General features: G+C 39.4%; 1 protein-coding gene across 9 annotated transcripts in view; it reads right to left on the reverse strand.

The window, feature by feature from the left end:
- The window catches only part of SLIT2 (slit guidance ligand 2), a 375202-nt gene that overhangs the window by 189862 nt on the left and 169318 nt on the right, over positions 1–16022 (reverse strand). The window lies entirely within an intron of this gene.

Raw genomic sequence — 16022 nt, forward strand, 5'->3', positions numbered from 1 at the left:
AATGATCTCAGGAATCTAGTCCCAAAAAATAATGAGCAATGTTGCCAAAAGTTTTATGGTGTGTTTTTCAAAGTACTTTTTATAAAGAAAAATTACAAAACAAGCTAAATGTTTACTAACAGATGACAGAATATGTAAGTTATAGTGCAATGCTATCAGATAATAATGAAAATGAACAATTCCAAGAATAATTAATAATATGAGAATGTGTTCATTTTACAAGGGTAAGGGATTATGTGGGAGACACAACTCCATATGTGATATGTTCTCCATTTTTAGAATTTAGATAACTTCAAGATGTTCCATGCATCTGTAAACTTGTTTCTATTTTTATGGTCATTACTCTCCATCAGGCCTTACAGCATTTCACCTGGACTATAATATTAGCTTCCTAAATAGACTTTCTCGCTCCAATTTACTCTTTCAAATCCCTAACCCCCAGCCCCAAAATGAAAGCTGTAATAGACTACGCCATCACTTGTTGCTAAACATGAGCTTCATGTAGTCATGCCTTTCTCCAAAGCTGGGAAGTGGTTCTCCAATGCAAACGGAGTAGCATCCTAAGTGTAAGATTCCTGCTCTAATTAGTCTGTCCTACCTTCCACTTTTTTCCACCAGATTCCATACCTCCAGGATCCAGTCCAAACATTTACTGAGGATGCCTCCCTCCTCACCACCAACCTCAAGATTTTCCCGAGGCTCCCACCCATCCATCCCTAACTTCAAATCTTTTTTTTCTCATTTTAATGGCAAAGTCCAATGATCTAAAATCCCACTCTCCTACAAGATCCCTTCCCTCCTTCAGTTTCCCATTCCACTTCCATCCTCTGTGTGAATCCTAGGCTATGCCTTGCCATTCTTTCCAAGGTCAGTATCTGCCTTCTCCAGATGGCCTTTCTCTGAAGTTCAGGAACTCTGTTATTCTCGTATTGATACTTCTCCAAGTCTAAAACACAGCTGTATACCCAAGATAGTCAATAGCTCTTTGAATTCATCTTACATTTTAGGTAGTTACTTGGTGTCCTAAGTCCGAAGTGAAATTTAAGAAAAGCTCTGTCCGAAACCATCTATTAATACAATGATCTTTAGTCAGAGTTGGTTATTCAAGGAGCTTTACCTTCCAAACAAATGTATCATTCACAATAATTAAAGATCAGTACCAATCACTGAAAATCCATCATAGTGTGCAAAGCATCTTTGAGTAAATGAGAAAGAGGCAGATAAATTGCAGATAAATTAACAAAGGCGCTCCTTCTGCAGAGAAGAAAGTTGGGGTTAAGAGCCCACTAGCCAACTGGGCATCCCTGTTCAGACAGTAACTGGCTCAACCATACAAAATGGTCTCACACTCCTCTTCTTTCCTATGAGATTAATTTCAATCACATCCTAAAACTAAACCAGAAACTGAGGATGGAATGGCAAAACAAAATGAAAACAAAAACAAAGGAAACAAAACAAAACACAGCTTTATGTATTTGGAGAGGGGAAGTAACATGATGCTTTCCTGTGACATGCAAAGAACATCCAGCATATTCTGTCTAAACAGAAAAAAGGAATACAAACAAGTCAAACTCTGGGAATATGAAAATAGACATTTGGGCTTCTTTACGGAAGTTAATTATTATGTCACATGTTGGGGCGCCTGGGTGGCGCAGTCGGTTAAGCGTCCGACTTCAGCCAGGTCACGATCTCGCGGTCCGTGAGTTCGAGCCCCGCGTCAGGCTCTGGGCTGATGGCTCGGAGCCTGTTTCCGATTCTGTGTCTCCCTCTCTCTCTGCCCCTCCCCCGTTCATGCTCTGTCTCTCTCTGTCCCAAAAATAAATAAAAAACGTTGAAAAAAAAAAATTTATTATGTCACATGTTAACATACCATTATGGTATTTAATTGCTTCCCTCGTCCAGTGAGTTTTTTTGTCAATTAGCCTTCTTTGGCCTTTAGGTTGGTAATGAAAGTTCCACTGATAATGAGCCACTGTTTCCTCTACCCGCCATTAAGTCAAGGCTGTGCCAAAGTCAGGCAAAGAAGGTGGCTTTGATCTGGCCAGTGGTTGCTGAAAGATTCTGAAACGAACTAAATAAAGTATATGGTGTCCACACATACAGATACTCTGAGGATTTTTTTTCTACTATTCCTTTGGAAGTATTCTTTAATTCACAGACAGTAATTATACAGTTGCTAACGCCAGCTTTTAAGAAGATGGGGACGAGATGGGAGAATACAATGTGACTATAAAAGAAAAAAAAATACTTTTGCAATTTTTAAGAAATTCAAATGGTTCTTCTTAAGCATATTCTACCAGATCGAAAAATGCCCAAATTAGAGCACAAATACTTAAGTAAGTCTTTCAATTAACATAGAACACGTCCCTCACATTTCTGTTTCCTAGAATTTTTTTGGGGGGGGAGGAGGGTCAATAAAAGTAATGAATTTATCCAAGAAAATTGGGAATTTAAAAAGAGTTCTCTTAATCGTGCAATTCTTTCCAGCTTGTAAAATGCCTGATAAGAGCTCTTCATATTTTCCAAAACATTCCCTTTATGTCACGTTGTGAGAAGTACTTTAAAAGCAGCGTTTACTCCCTTAGAACAGAATACTCTGGCTCCAGGAACAACACCCGTTCGCTCTAAAATTAAGTAAGTCACTTTTCTTCACACCTCTGGTGGCCAAGTTAAAAAAAAAAAAAAAGGCAAACAGTCTGCAGCAATGAATGAAGGCTCTGGAGTCCTTTCATAATATTCCAGTTGATCAGGGTCCTCGTTGAGAGGTCTTACCTCATTTCCCACACATTTTTTGACCTATTTTGTCTGCCTTTTCTCAGAAGGATTTTGCTTCCTCCACTGTCGACTAAGCAGTAAACTAATTATCTTGTTCAAATCCCTTTGTAACGCCCCTAATCCTATTAGTTATAAGAATGTCTGAATACTGATTGCAAACCTTTTTTTCTTCTTCTTCTTCTTCTTTTTTTCATTTTTAAAGGAAGGGAAAGGTCCAGGGGTTTGGTCCTGGAGTGTGTATTGGGGGGTGGGGGGGTGGGGTGGGGAGGAGGATCTTGCCAGTTTATTGGCAAAGGCAAAGGCAGGTCTGGCCATCCCAAATCCCAGGCCACCTAACATACAGAACAAACACTCTCCTGGACTCACTCATTCTTTCATATTCTCTCTCTGGCTCTTTCTTACACACACACCAAGGATTTAGTAATCATTAGTATCCATTTGATTGCCCTATAAAAGTCAAGTTCTGAACACTCCGACTCTCAGCAGAGCACGCTGAACTCTGGCTCAGCTAGGAGCTGAACTTCACTTTCCTTCTTTTATCCCGGACGTTTTAATGAAGAGGGTGACGCTATTGCAGGAAGTCAAAGAAGCCATACGAAGTAGAGGAAATGAACAAATGTTACGACAGACCTCTACCAGCCCTGTGAGTCTTAACTTCTTTTCTTCAAAGAACTCTCACAAGTCTTGTTAAAGGACTCTCTCTCCTTCTGTAGAAGACGCCAAGACCATTGCCTCCTGCAGTCTATTACTGAGGGAACTTTAATCACTTTTCCTTCTTTGTTCTCACTGGGGAGGGAGCCAGACTGCGGAGAAAGGCCTGCAGTCAGAGGCGATGTTAAAGAGCATGAAATTTATCTGACTTCCATAAAAGATGTGTTCTGCCCTTGCATTTCTGCTTCTGCCAGGCAGGCTGCTCTGGGTTGGCCACTCTGTCTCAGAAAAAAACAAATATTTGCTTTAAACATAGAGGCAGGATGCTACCTATCTCCAAGGATCCAGAGTTCCTAGTCTCCCTACCCTTTCTCTACCGACAAAAAAATATCTTCTACGTTCTTGGCATATAAAGTCAATGTTTTCACATTAATAAAATCGTGTCTCGACCTGGCATTATTTCTTTTTCTGAAAGCATAAGGAAGATGGTTTTAGAAATGCTCTTGAAGAGAATACGGCCTGTGTTAGAGAAGAGTCCCTTCTGGAACATCTTTCTGAAGTCTGAGAAGAATGTTACAAACAAGAGAAAAGGCCAATTCCTGGGATAAGGAGAGCAGACTGCCAACCTAACATGTTTCAAGGAGGAAGTGCTTGTATTTTGATTTATTGTCATCTTTCGTAGCTAACAGAGTCTGTTTCAGACACAGAAGGTTGGGTTTCCCCCGGACAGTCTCTGGTGTACTAGGTCGGGGTGTGTGTGTGTGTGTGTGTGTGTGTGTGTGTGTGTGTTGGTGTCTAGAGAAGGATGTGCAGGTTGAGGTGGAAGGGAAGGATCTGCCACACTCAGCCATGGCCTGCTGCACTAGGGAAATCACAGGGCTAAAGAAAGTACGAAGTACCTGTTAGCAATTTGAAAACAATGAGAACCCAGGCCTGCAGGTCATGAGCAAGTTTTATGGGTTCTATATATACTGTTATCCGATGAGAAAGGATTCTAGGTAGTTCCCAGAAATGTGTTTGATACAAGATGAATAAATAGGTAGGTAATTTGTGGAGAAGGTGAAGGGTTGCTCCTTCACAGAAATCGCTGTCCCAGGTAAGAGGTGGACTTAGTTCTAGGTCTGTGGCAAAGAGGAAACACGCCCTGTCTTTGAGATTAAAAGCACTCCAGATACCCAGGAAAAACCTTTTTTTTTCTCCTCTGGATGCTTCAGCAGAGAACATCTATGCCTGACAGGTCACATAATGAGAGAATGCATAATCCTCAAAAACATTTGTACATAAATACGAGCGCAAGCATAGTAGCAGCTGCTTAGGATATCCCTCGAGAAAGCCAAGGGCATGATAGCAAGTACTTCTACTGGGACAAGACCACACACTTGAGCATGAGCAGGTAACCCTCCAGCAGCCTAGCTTGTGCAATACTATCTACATCTCAAAAACTGAGTACGTGACAATAAGGAAAATGTGAAGAAGAAAATAAACGCCAAAGAAAGAGCTTTGAAAAGTAATGCTAGTCTAAAAATAATAACTCTTTTTTTTTCTTAACATTTTTATTTATCTTTGAGACAGAGAGAGACAGAGCATGAACAGGGGAGGGTCAGAGAGAGTGGGAGACACAAAATCTGAAACAGGCTCCAGGCTCTGAGCTGTCAGCACCGAGCCTGACGCGGGGCTCGAACTCACAGATCGCGAGATCATGACCTGAGCCGAAGTCAGACGCTTAACCAACTGAGCCACCCAGGCGCCCCTAAAAATAATAATTCTTATATTGTACTTCTTGGATTGGTTTGTGTCTGCTTCACAGTGATACAAGCAGCATCTTATGTCAGATATGATTTTAAAAAAACTCACAAGCCTTCCTATTAATTATAGGTTTTTTGAAGGATCTACATGAAAATGCAATTTGTTACCACCATTTATTTAAAAGCAGGTAGATCATGGTGCCTCTGGGATGAGCACCTTGTAAGGACCGCTCTCTGCGGAATACCACCCGTGCACTGCCCGAAGGGGCTGGACCTCACCCCTCTTCCCTTCCCAGATTCAGTCTGACTACACTCCTCTTCACTCACTAATCATCTTCTGGTTCTCAGATGCATCAAAATACATTTGTGCTGCTGCGATTTTACATTTTCTGGTCTCTCTGTCTCAAAAGCTGCTCAACTCATGGTTTGCCCTCTGCCCTGGCAATGAAGCTCCGATGTCCAAAGGCTTTCCCTGTCTTTCCATCGAAAATAGCTCTTCCCTCTTCCCACTCATTCTCCAGCCAAAGAATTTTGTATTTCTTTACATTTCTTATTGGTATCTGAAATTATCTCATTTATATTTATTTATTCACTTATTTAATCATCACTTCTAGGTCCTCCTCTATAGAATATTAAGTGTCATGAAAACAGGAAGCGTGTTGTCTTGTTTATGCTAACAACTTGGGCATATACTAGGTCTTTCCCTCAATGTTTGCTCAATATGTGAAGGAACCAAATTTGCCACTAGGAAAGATTATGCCGTTCAAGATATACGATAATAACTTAAAGTAGAATAAACTTTTTCAGCCCTTAGCAAAATAACAGTTGCATATGGACTCCATGGAGACATATGAAAAAAGAATTTCTGTCTTGATTATGAAACCGAGGAACCAATGAATTCCCACCACGGATAAGTCTTAAAAGTGCTATTAAATTACTTCCTTTCCATTACTAAAAGTACCTCCCCTTGCCGAGTAAATGCCCACAAACTGCATGTGGTCAGAGCCAGCCTGATCCCCATGAAGTAGCTTCAAAAGGGAATAAAAATAAAAATATCCATCTGTGTCATTAAACGACCTGACAAAACCACAGCAAATGGACTTGTTCCTAAAACACAAATCTCCGTGAACACGAAGGAAAAGCAAAGCATATTTGCTGACCAGCAGGTTTAGGGCCACAGCCCCTGCTGAATCCCTGATTGATATGACATCTGCAGTGACAGGGCTCTCATGGAGACCTAAGTGGGGAGCAGGATAGACGGCCATTTTAGCATGTCAGTGACTCCCCGTTTAAAATTAATACTGCACAAATGCCCTTGTGTAGGAGAAGTCAAGTTAAAGTCCTAGGAGCCCTCAGTTAATGGGTGAAAAAAGGAGGCATACAGAACAATGTAGAAGGGAGACCAGGAACCCATCAGAAAGGACTGCTGCTGGCTGGAAGGACTGTTCAAGTTGTAAAATGCTGTATTTTCTGTCACGGCCACTTAGGGGCACTCAAGGGCTGAGAAATGGTCATCTGAGTCCAAAGTTTAAGACTTCTGGTCTGCAATGTGAGAATAGCATTTTCTTGTATAACTCCCTAGTGAATATCCCTTCTCCCCACCTGGACACAACTTCGTTTTCTTAGGTAATAATAATAATAATAATATTTAAAAAAAAAACCTTCAAAACGCATCATAAGGAAAGGAAAAACAAATAAGTTATTGCTATGAATTAGGAGAAATTATTCTTCTCTGAGCAAGAATGTCATAGGAAAAAAGGGGCACATATATTGTGTGACGGTGGGGTTCCATCGCTGGAAAGGTGGGCATTTAGGTATCTGCTTTAAATCAGTTTGTACTTTTGCGTATGGTGTGTGTGTGTGTGTATTTCACGAGGTATTAGTTACTTTCGACCATGATTACATTTCACAGTAGGAACTTTAAAAATACATACCAAGAGTGAATTTGAATTCCAGGGTCTTAAGTGCAGAGATAAAAAGCATGGCCTCAAGGGTCAAACATGGGCTTAAATCTACCTCCTTTATTCCCTGGGAGACTCTGTACAACTCTCATCACTGTTCTAGCCTCAATTTTCATTTTTGTGTGAGTAGATGTAAAAATACTGACTTTGCAGGTGGTGGTGTGGACTGGATGAATGTGAAGACAATTAGCACAGCAGGGATCATGGATTGGCCTCAAAATTGGTTTCCTTCCTTTCTCCCGTCTCACTGCCCTCTCTTCTTTAACTACTTCAAGTTAGTATTTAAATCCAAAGCCTTAGACATGAATGGAAACATGGTTACAAGTGGTGGAGAACATACACTCTAAGGAAGTGATTTTAGATAACAGTCTATATTTAGTTAGGAGGGGGGAAAAAATAAGACCCGGAGAGAAAAAGCAAAAATTTTGGGCTGATCATTATCTTACCACGGTTGGTAAGTTTTAAGAGACTACTGTTACTATCTGACATTGTTGTAAGGCTTCATTTAAAAAGAAGAATGCAAACTCATGGCTTTCCTTATGCAATAGCTTTGCTACACTTGTTCAAAGCCGCTGCTGATACTGGAACACAGCTCTAGTTTCTGTAAGAAGGCTGACCCGCAGCTATTATTAACTAATTTAGGACACAAAATACCATTCTTGTGAAACTCATGAGGTACTCGGTACGTCAGGTGGAGAGGTTTTAAAAACACAGCCCATATGCTTTCAACTTTTACAATCTACAATGATATAAACTCTTCATGGAACACCCTCTTCATCGCTGGATGTGCAGACCCAATAAGAACGCAATTTTTTCCTTTATTACAAGTAATAAAGGGAAACCTCACTAAAGTAGACTTTAGAGGCAAGAAGGGAAAGCTGGAAGGGGAGCCATAGCATTCAACGTCAATGACAGACCCAACACAATGATCAACGGGAAAGAATCACCAATTACAGGCAACAGGGAAAGACAGACATACATCGCATCTCCTACAAGAAATTGAGTACCTCTCCAACTCAGCCACGGGGAAACCATCACCTTGAGCTCTGGCTTTTTTTCTCCAATGGACTTTCATTCAAAACAATCCCTCCCGACTTCCTTCCTGTTCTCTATAAAATAACATTCCTCTTCTTTGTTTGTTGGACTTTGCCTATGCTTTTCACACAGCTTATGTGTCTTGAATCACAATTCTCTGTTATGTCCAAATAAACCTGTTTTTTTTTAATAGCTGATAGTTTTACTTTTAAAGTTAACACCTTTGAACATGGTGAAACGGTTATCTAACAGATACACACACACCTACTGTTTTATAACAAAAATATTGACGTGAATACTACTTTCCTAAACCAGCACGCTCCACAGAGGTAGGTGGCATGGTTTAGTGGAAAGTGTGATGTTATCAGAACTAAAACGTGTTGGTTCAGGCCAGACCACTAGCATTTGCAGGCTGCAGAGACCTGGCCACCTCTCAGTTTCCGTTAAGTCTGCTTCTTTGCCTTTCAGTTGAAGATAGTAACACCTTTCTGCTTATCTTGTTGATTTCCTGAGGATCCAATGAGATAAAGTAAACATGGACAGCTATAGCACAGATGTTGCATGAAATTCGGTTAAAGCTCAGACTAGAGCATTAAGACTCTCTAACTGGATTCCATTCCAACACACTAAAATTTACTAGTTCTGGGGCCCCTGGGCAAGTTACCTGCCTCTCAGTCACTACTGAAATCTTTAGGGATAACCAGGAAATCTTCCCCAGATGGCAATCCTGAGGTGTAAACGAAATGATGTAAGCCTGGCCCTCCACTCTACACTATTTATCAGCATATGTTTTTTAATTGTCATCATTACCATTGCTCAACACCAGGTGATCTTTATTGTGCATCAGTCTCAGCTCCTTTTCCTTCAGTTACGGTTTATGGCTCTCCGTCTTTTTCTTCTTCTCTTCAATAAATTTGCAAAATCTAAAGCTACACTATCTGTTCCTTATCACCAGCATACAAATGACCCTACCTGTCAGACTCCGGAGTTTCTTCCATTACCACAATATTGTACGGTAAAGTTGCTTCAGGTTACCTCTGACTGGATAACACACTGCCAAATCAAGTGAAACAAGATTATTTTGTAAAACTACTTTTTCTTCCAGCACCTTTCTTTTTCTCTGAAGAACCTGATTCCCTGGTCTGGTCTCTACGTTCGTTCTTTTCCTAAGTGTGACTCAGTTCACGTACAGCACTCTACAGTTCCTCCTCTTCTGCTTCTTAGATGGAGGGTTTTTTTCAACGCTGCTCACCTATCAACGGTCCTGGAGATATCTTTTCCTTCCCTACTGCCTCCACAATCCAGCCTCAAAGCTGCTTCATCCAGTACCTGTGTGGGTGAGCCACCATCAGCTGGGACAAAGTTGGGTACCACACTAGGCACTGACAATGCAGTGCCCATCAGGCAGCATCCCTGCCCTCAGGAAGCTCACAGCCTAGAAAGGAGCACTGACCAAAAACACTCATTCACACATTGGTGTGACAACGGAAAATACAGGTGTCCAAAGACACACAAAAGGTGACATCAAAGCCTAAATTGAGGGGGCAGGATTATTACAGAAGAGTCCTGAAAAACACATGGATATACAAAGTATGGTGTGTATGTGTGTGTGGAGTGGGGGGGGGGGATGGCAGGCAAAGGAAGCCATTATGAAAAAATGTGGGAGCTAACTGGGAATACAATAGTTCAGTGTCACTGGAAGTTGACCCAAACTTGAGTTTTCTCTATGTAATATTTTAAGCTTCCAGCTTATGGAGACCATAAAGTATCCACGTAAAGTTTATTATCTTTTTGGGGCTCTTGGGTGGCTCAGTCAGTTAAGCATCCAACTTCGGCTCAGGTCATGATCTCATGGTTCCTGGGTTTCAGCTCCGGATCTGGCTGTCTGCTGTTAGCACTGAGCCTGTTTCAGATCCTCTGTTCTGCGTGTGTGTGTGTGCATGTTCTCTCTCTCTCCCTCTCCCTCTCTCTCTCTCTCTCTCTCTGACTCAAAAATAAACATTGAAAAAAAATGACCTTTATTGATTTTTTAAAGATTCTAAGCATCTCCTAGAAACTTAAAATTGAACGTGGCCTTTCCTTTCTCTTAGATTGATTTATGAACAGAAATATTTAGAACACATGTCTTTAGAAAACAATTTCTGATAAGTTTTAATTTTATCTAATCAATATATTGTATTTTTAAATGGAAATTTTGTTCTCTACAATAGATATGCATTATACACACATCTATAGACCTTCCCATCCCCCACCCAAGACTATTTCATTTATATAATTAAAAGTGACCAGAAGCTTGGGCAGTATTTAAAATTAATAATAATAAAAATTTTAAAAAACTGGTTAAAAGCTCAGAAAAAAATGGGCTAGAGGTTAAAAAACAGTGACGTTAAAGAAACCATTAAGAGACATAACTTAAAACCTTCCAAATTACAATAAATAGAACAAAGCATAAAACTTGGTGGCAAAATAAAAAAATCATTTCCTATTAAAAAAAGCAATCTATTAAAAACATAAAGTTTGTCCATGTCCTTAAAGTCTAAATATCAAAAACAATGTAGATATAACTAGAACTAAAACAAAACTTCATGGAACACTTAGAATATATAACTTCAGTGTTTAAAATGTGCAGAAAACTCAGAGAAAATAAGCAAACACAAGTCTTTGGAAAACAGACAAAGATTTTCATAAGGCAAATCATACCATATCCAATCAACTGAAGTATTTAAGAAGAATAATATGTGAACAAGGGGAAATACACAGACATAATTTATTTGGACTTGCAAATGTGATGTTCATAGAGTCTCCTTTGCTGCTATTTTAAAATTTGAGTTACTGTGGATTTGTGGCAAATGAGGACTGATGGATATGAAAAGAACTACCAAGCCGTATCTTCAGGTGCAAAACAAAGGGCGATGATCACCTGGTAAACCTGTGACAGCATGAGGGTGTGTTACAGCCTCCTAACCAGAGCGTCCGTGGCTATTTATGAAAGCATATCAATGCCCAGAAAGGGGATGAATATGTTGACTTCATACGTTCCTTAGTGACAAATAGGACATTAAAACAAATTCAAATAAAAAACTGAGTTCTAGGGGCATCTGGGTGGCTCCGTTGGTTGAACATCCAACTCTTGACTTCCACTCAGGCCATGATCCCAGGGTCCTGGGATCAAGCCCCGCATCAGGCTCTGTACTGAGTGTGAAGCCTGCTTGAGATTCTCTCTCCCTCTCCCTCTGCCCCTCTCCCTCCCGCTCAAAAATAAAATAAAAATCTTTAAAAACAAACTGAGTTCTACAGACTCATATTAGACTACTATGTTTTAGTTAATACTAAACATTTTAATTAACTTAACCATAATATGAAATGAAATTTGAAATATAATTAGAATTCTATTTCTAATGCTAGAAAATATTAAACATTGTCATTTAAATTATTTGGGTATTTTAAATATTGAAATCCACTCTATGGGTCTACAATAATAAAACGTACAGATCTTCAAGTAGAACAAAACATGCCACTGATGATGAAGATACATCAATTTACAACACAGATGTGGATAACAGTTCAAGTTCTCAAGCTGTCTTTGCATAAATGGTCACTATAGTATGCGAAAAAAACATATCTATGAACTTTTATTAGATAAGACGCTATACACCTCACGTCTATGCCAACTATAGGTAAGTTGACAATGAACAAACTGTCTCATTTATACACTTAATTTACTAATTCTAATGAAGCAACATAAAATATTACCTTTGCTTGAAAAATGAATCTAAAAAAGTTAACCAATAAAGGGAGAGACAGATATTGCCAAGAGATCCTTTAACCATACAAATAGTGTACAACATCAACCACGAGCCAAGATTACATTCCTTTAAGAAAGGCCATGCAAGGGGCACCTGGGTGGCTCAGTCGGTTAAGCATCCAACTTTGGCTCAGGTCATGATCTTGCAGTTTGTGAGTTTGAGCCCCGCGTCGGGCTCTGTGCTGACAGCTCAGAGCCCGGAGCCTGCTTCAGATTCTGTGTCTCTCCCTCTCTTGGCCTCTCCCCTGGTCATGCTCTGTGTCTCTCTGTCTCTCAATAATAAATAAATGTTAAAAAAATTAAAAAAAAGAAAGGCCATGCAATGGCAAGCTATATTTAAAACATTTAAATGAACCCATAACCATTACTTGTTAGTGGCGTAAATAAATACATATTAAACTTACAACTTTCCTTACAAAAGTAAATGTAAGACATGGCATGATGACAAAGCATCTGTATTTGTATTCTAAGTTTTATCTTCCCTATTTCATTTCTCTCTTCAATAAGTGAATATTTACTGCAGTAAATAATTAAGTGCTCACTAAAGGTTTAAGAGGAAAGTCTCCTGTCAAATTATAAGGAGTGAGAATCAAATGCAGACCTCCTGTGGCAAGTGACAGTTCCACCACCTAACTGTTTATTATCAGAACAGTGCCCTCCTCCTCTACCTGGAAATTTAAGTTACAATTTAAATCCTAAATAACAAAACTGTATAAACATTTAAACACTGTATTTCATGAATTCTGCTTTACTTACATTAAACTAATAAATTATAGAATACCTACTTTATAGTTTATTCACTTTGGTAAATATTCAGGAACATTCCAAAACGATTTCAGAATGACTATGGTGATATGTTCACTAGCGATATCTATTTATAATCTTTCCATTGCCCCAAGTCTCTTTTTCTAAATTTAATTTTTTTTAATGTTTATTCATTTTTGAGAGACAGAGAGAGACAGAATGTGAATGGAGTGGGGGAGGGCAGAGAGAGAGAGAGGGAGACAGAATTTGAAGCAGGCTCCAGGCTCTAAGTGGTCAGCATAGAGCCTGATGTGGGGCTCGAGCCCACGAACCGTGAGATCATGACCTGAGCTGAAGTTGGCTGCTTAACAGACTGAGCCACCTAGGTGCCCCTCCTTTTCTAAATGTTAAATGTCCCTCCTCCATCCCAAGTAAGTTGGTTTTGGGGAAATATAACAAAATAAAGATCCTACCTAATCTCGATGTTTCCCTTCATGTCTATATGCAAATTTACTTTGGGTGCACTCTAAAAATTTAGTTGTACCATATGCAAACTGTGAGTCAGTCCTGGGCGGGGGATGGGGGGGTGGGGGGGGGAACCAGATGGCTGAGCTGTAGCAGAGATGGGATAATAATGTTTTAGAAAGCCTCAAGAGATTTAAGGGAAAGGAAACAAAAGTAAGGTGAATAAGTTAAATACACATTATCTAAAGTGTCTGCCCCCCGCCCCCAAGTCATTTTAAATAGAACTGCTGGACTTAATAGCTCCAGATGAAAAAAAAAAAAAAAAAATCAGAAAGACACTGAATATCCCGCACACCCACTTAACTCCAACATTCTACCTCCATCTGCATTTCACACCTTTATCCTGCTTCATAGACATCGGCTTCATTCTGTTTCCCAAAAACCTGTCTCGTTGTCTCAGATCCCTTCAGAGGTGAAGTCACCTCCTGCGGTTTTGTTCCAGCTGATTCAGGCCCCTGTGCAAAAGTCTCTTCAGAGAAGCCTGACCTGACCAGTCCCTCTGAAAGAGCTTCTTCCACCCCCTGCTGGCCACTGTCTTTCATTACACTGAACGCATCTCAACGTATGTATTTAGCTGCTCTCATTAGAATGTAAGCTTCTTGAGAACAGGAACCCTATGTGATCCGTCCACACCACCGCCTCTAGTGCTTAGAATAGTACCTAGCACACACGATGAATGAAGGAAATGAAGAACCAAGTACTAAGTGTAACTTGTAAGCATATTATTTACAATAAAACAAAATGAATGTGTTTATATCCATGGAGGAAGAGGAAAACAAGTGGGGGAATCTTCAAGTTTTCCTTACCAACAGGAACAATGCATAGAAATAGGTAGCTAGGACTCATTATTTCTAATTTAAAATGCAAGAATTTCATCAATATTTAGATTATTCAGTGTATTATTTACTAAATAGAGATTTCATTGGCTTGCTCTTAATAGCAATTTTCCTCACCAAATTTCTTACATATGGCTAACCATCTTCAATTATGTGGTCTCCTATTACTGGGCTTTTTTAGAAGCTGAAAATTTGAAGCTCGGGTTGTACGAAAAAAGTGTTGCATATCAAAATTCAAATAGCCCAATGACAGCACAAACTTCAATTACATTTTAAATGGTGCCATACTATTAGACTAAATCATTTGAAACTGATAGGTTTTTCTGTAGGTTGAAATGGGCAAATGTTGGCAATCTCCTATAGCTAAAACTAACATTCTCATGTATAAGCAGAGTAAAAATGTGTCACTGATAAGAAGTACATCCATTTATTTTCACTTTAACATGTCTTGTTTTTCCCAAAATAGGCAGACAGATGAAGTGCTATGCCCATGTTAGGGGTGCCTGGGTGGCTCAGTCAGTTGAGCGTCTGACCTTGGCTCAGGTCATGATCTCGCAGCTCATGAGTTCAAGCCCCGCATCAGGCTCTGTGCTGACAGCTCAGAGCCTGGAGCCTGCTTCAGATTCTGTGTCTCCCTCTGTTTCTCTGCCCCTCTCCCACTTGCTCTGTCTCTCTCTCAAAAATAAATAAAAACATTATATAAATAAATAAATAAATAAGTAAATAAATATCCAAAGCACATTAATCATGCCTGGATTATTTTCTCATCTCATATTGACATCTTGATTAACAGGTGGACAAATAAGAAAATATGTTAAAGCTTCTTAGCAGATTATAATTCACACTCAAAACGCATCCAATCTGTGAGACCTTTTGTGATGCAAATATACTGATATATAAATTTGGGCCTTGCCACTAAGAGGACAATTCAAAAATATATTAGGAGTTATGAAGCAGGATCAAGAAGATCAAAAATGAGTAAGAAATGATCTTTGAAATATGACTATCTCCTAGTGACGCAGCCAACGGGAATGAGAAACACATTGTGATGGTATTCCATGCATGCATCCATTATTGTTATCCAGCATTGTCTGAAACAATTCTTGTTTATTTCTACATATGAATAATCTAACAAAAATGAATGTGAAACCAACACATAGATGTGCCAAATAATCTTGTATGGGCAGGTGTAAGTACTGTCAAATGGGGAACAGGAAGAAGGTGGAAGGCAAAAGAAACATTCCACTGGGAATTATAGAGTGTTTAGAGCCTCGATAGTGGAGCCGGATTTGATAGGCTGTATGTTATTGAATCATGAGACTCTCATCAGCTTCTCACAGGATCCCCCTCCTCTTATTATACTGTGTACGTTTTTTTTCTTAGCCTTTTTGGCTACAGGGAATAATGATGTTTCCAATGCAATAAGCGTAGTTCTACAATATGACCTAAATGACTCTCAATGCATTTTCGATGACTTTATAAGAAAATGTGATCCAGGCTTTTAAAAAAGTTAATCATTAAGTTTAAAGCTTCCATCCTAACTTCTTCAAATGTGTTGCTCCTTTTAATGTCAACAGGAAATCAACACTGAGGAGGAGACAGATGGTGAAGAGAGGGACAGAGGAATTCATCATGAATCAGCTCTCTTCACTGCAAAAGAAACATAAAATGTTGATAGTTTTAAATGTTACTACAAAATGTTCCACCAGCAAGACTGGGCAGTCTGAGTGGCATGTAATGATCAGACTTAAGTCACTTTCAGACATACTTTGGATTTGAAATCTGTGCCTGACTCCCTGGAAAAGGCAAAAGAAGTCTGGTGAATATTTCAGTATAATGGCATTTATCAGATTCTTCATCAAATTTAGGGGAACTGAAGGTAATCTTCATGTTACTATCTGGGCCAAGTGCTGGCAATGCTGATTAAATTTTTTTTAATTCCCTC

The sequence above is a fragment of the Panthera pardus genome, unplaced genomic scaffold (assembly GCF_024362965.1).
Source record: "Panthera pardus isolate Hobbes unplaced genomic scaffold, ASM2436296v1 HiC_scaffold_13, whole genome shotgun sequence".
Classification (NCBI taxonomy): Eukaryota; Metazoa; Chordata; class Mammalia; order Carnivora; family Felidae; genus Panthera; species Panthera pardus.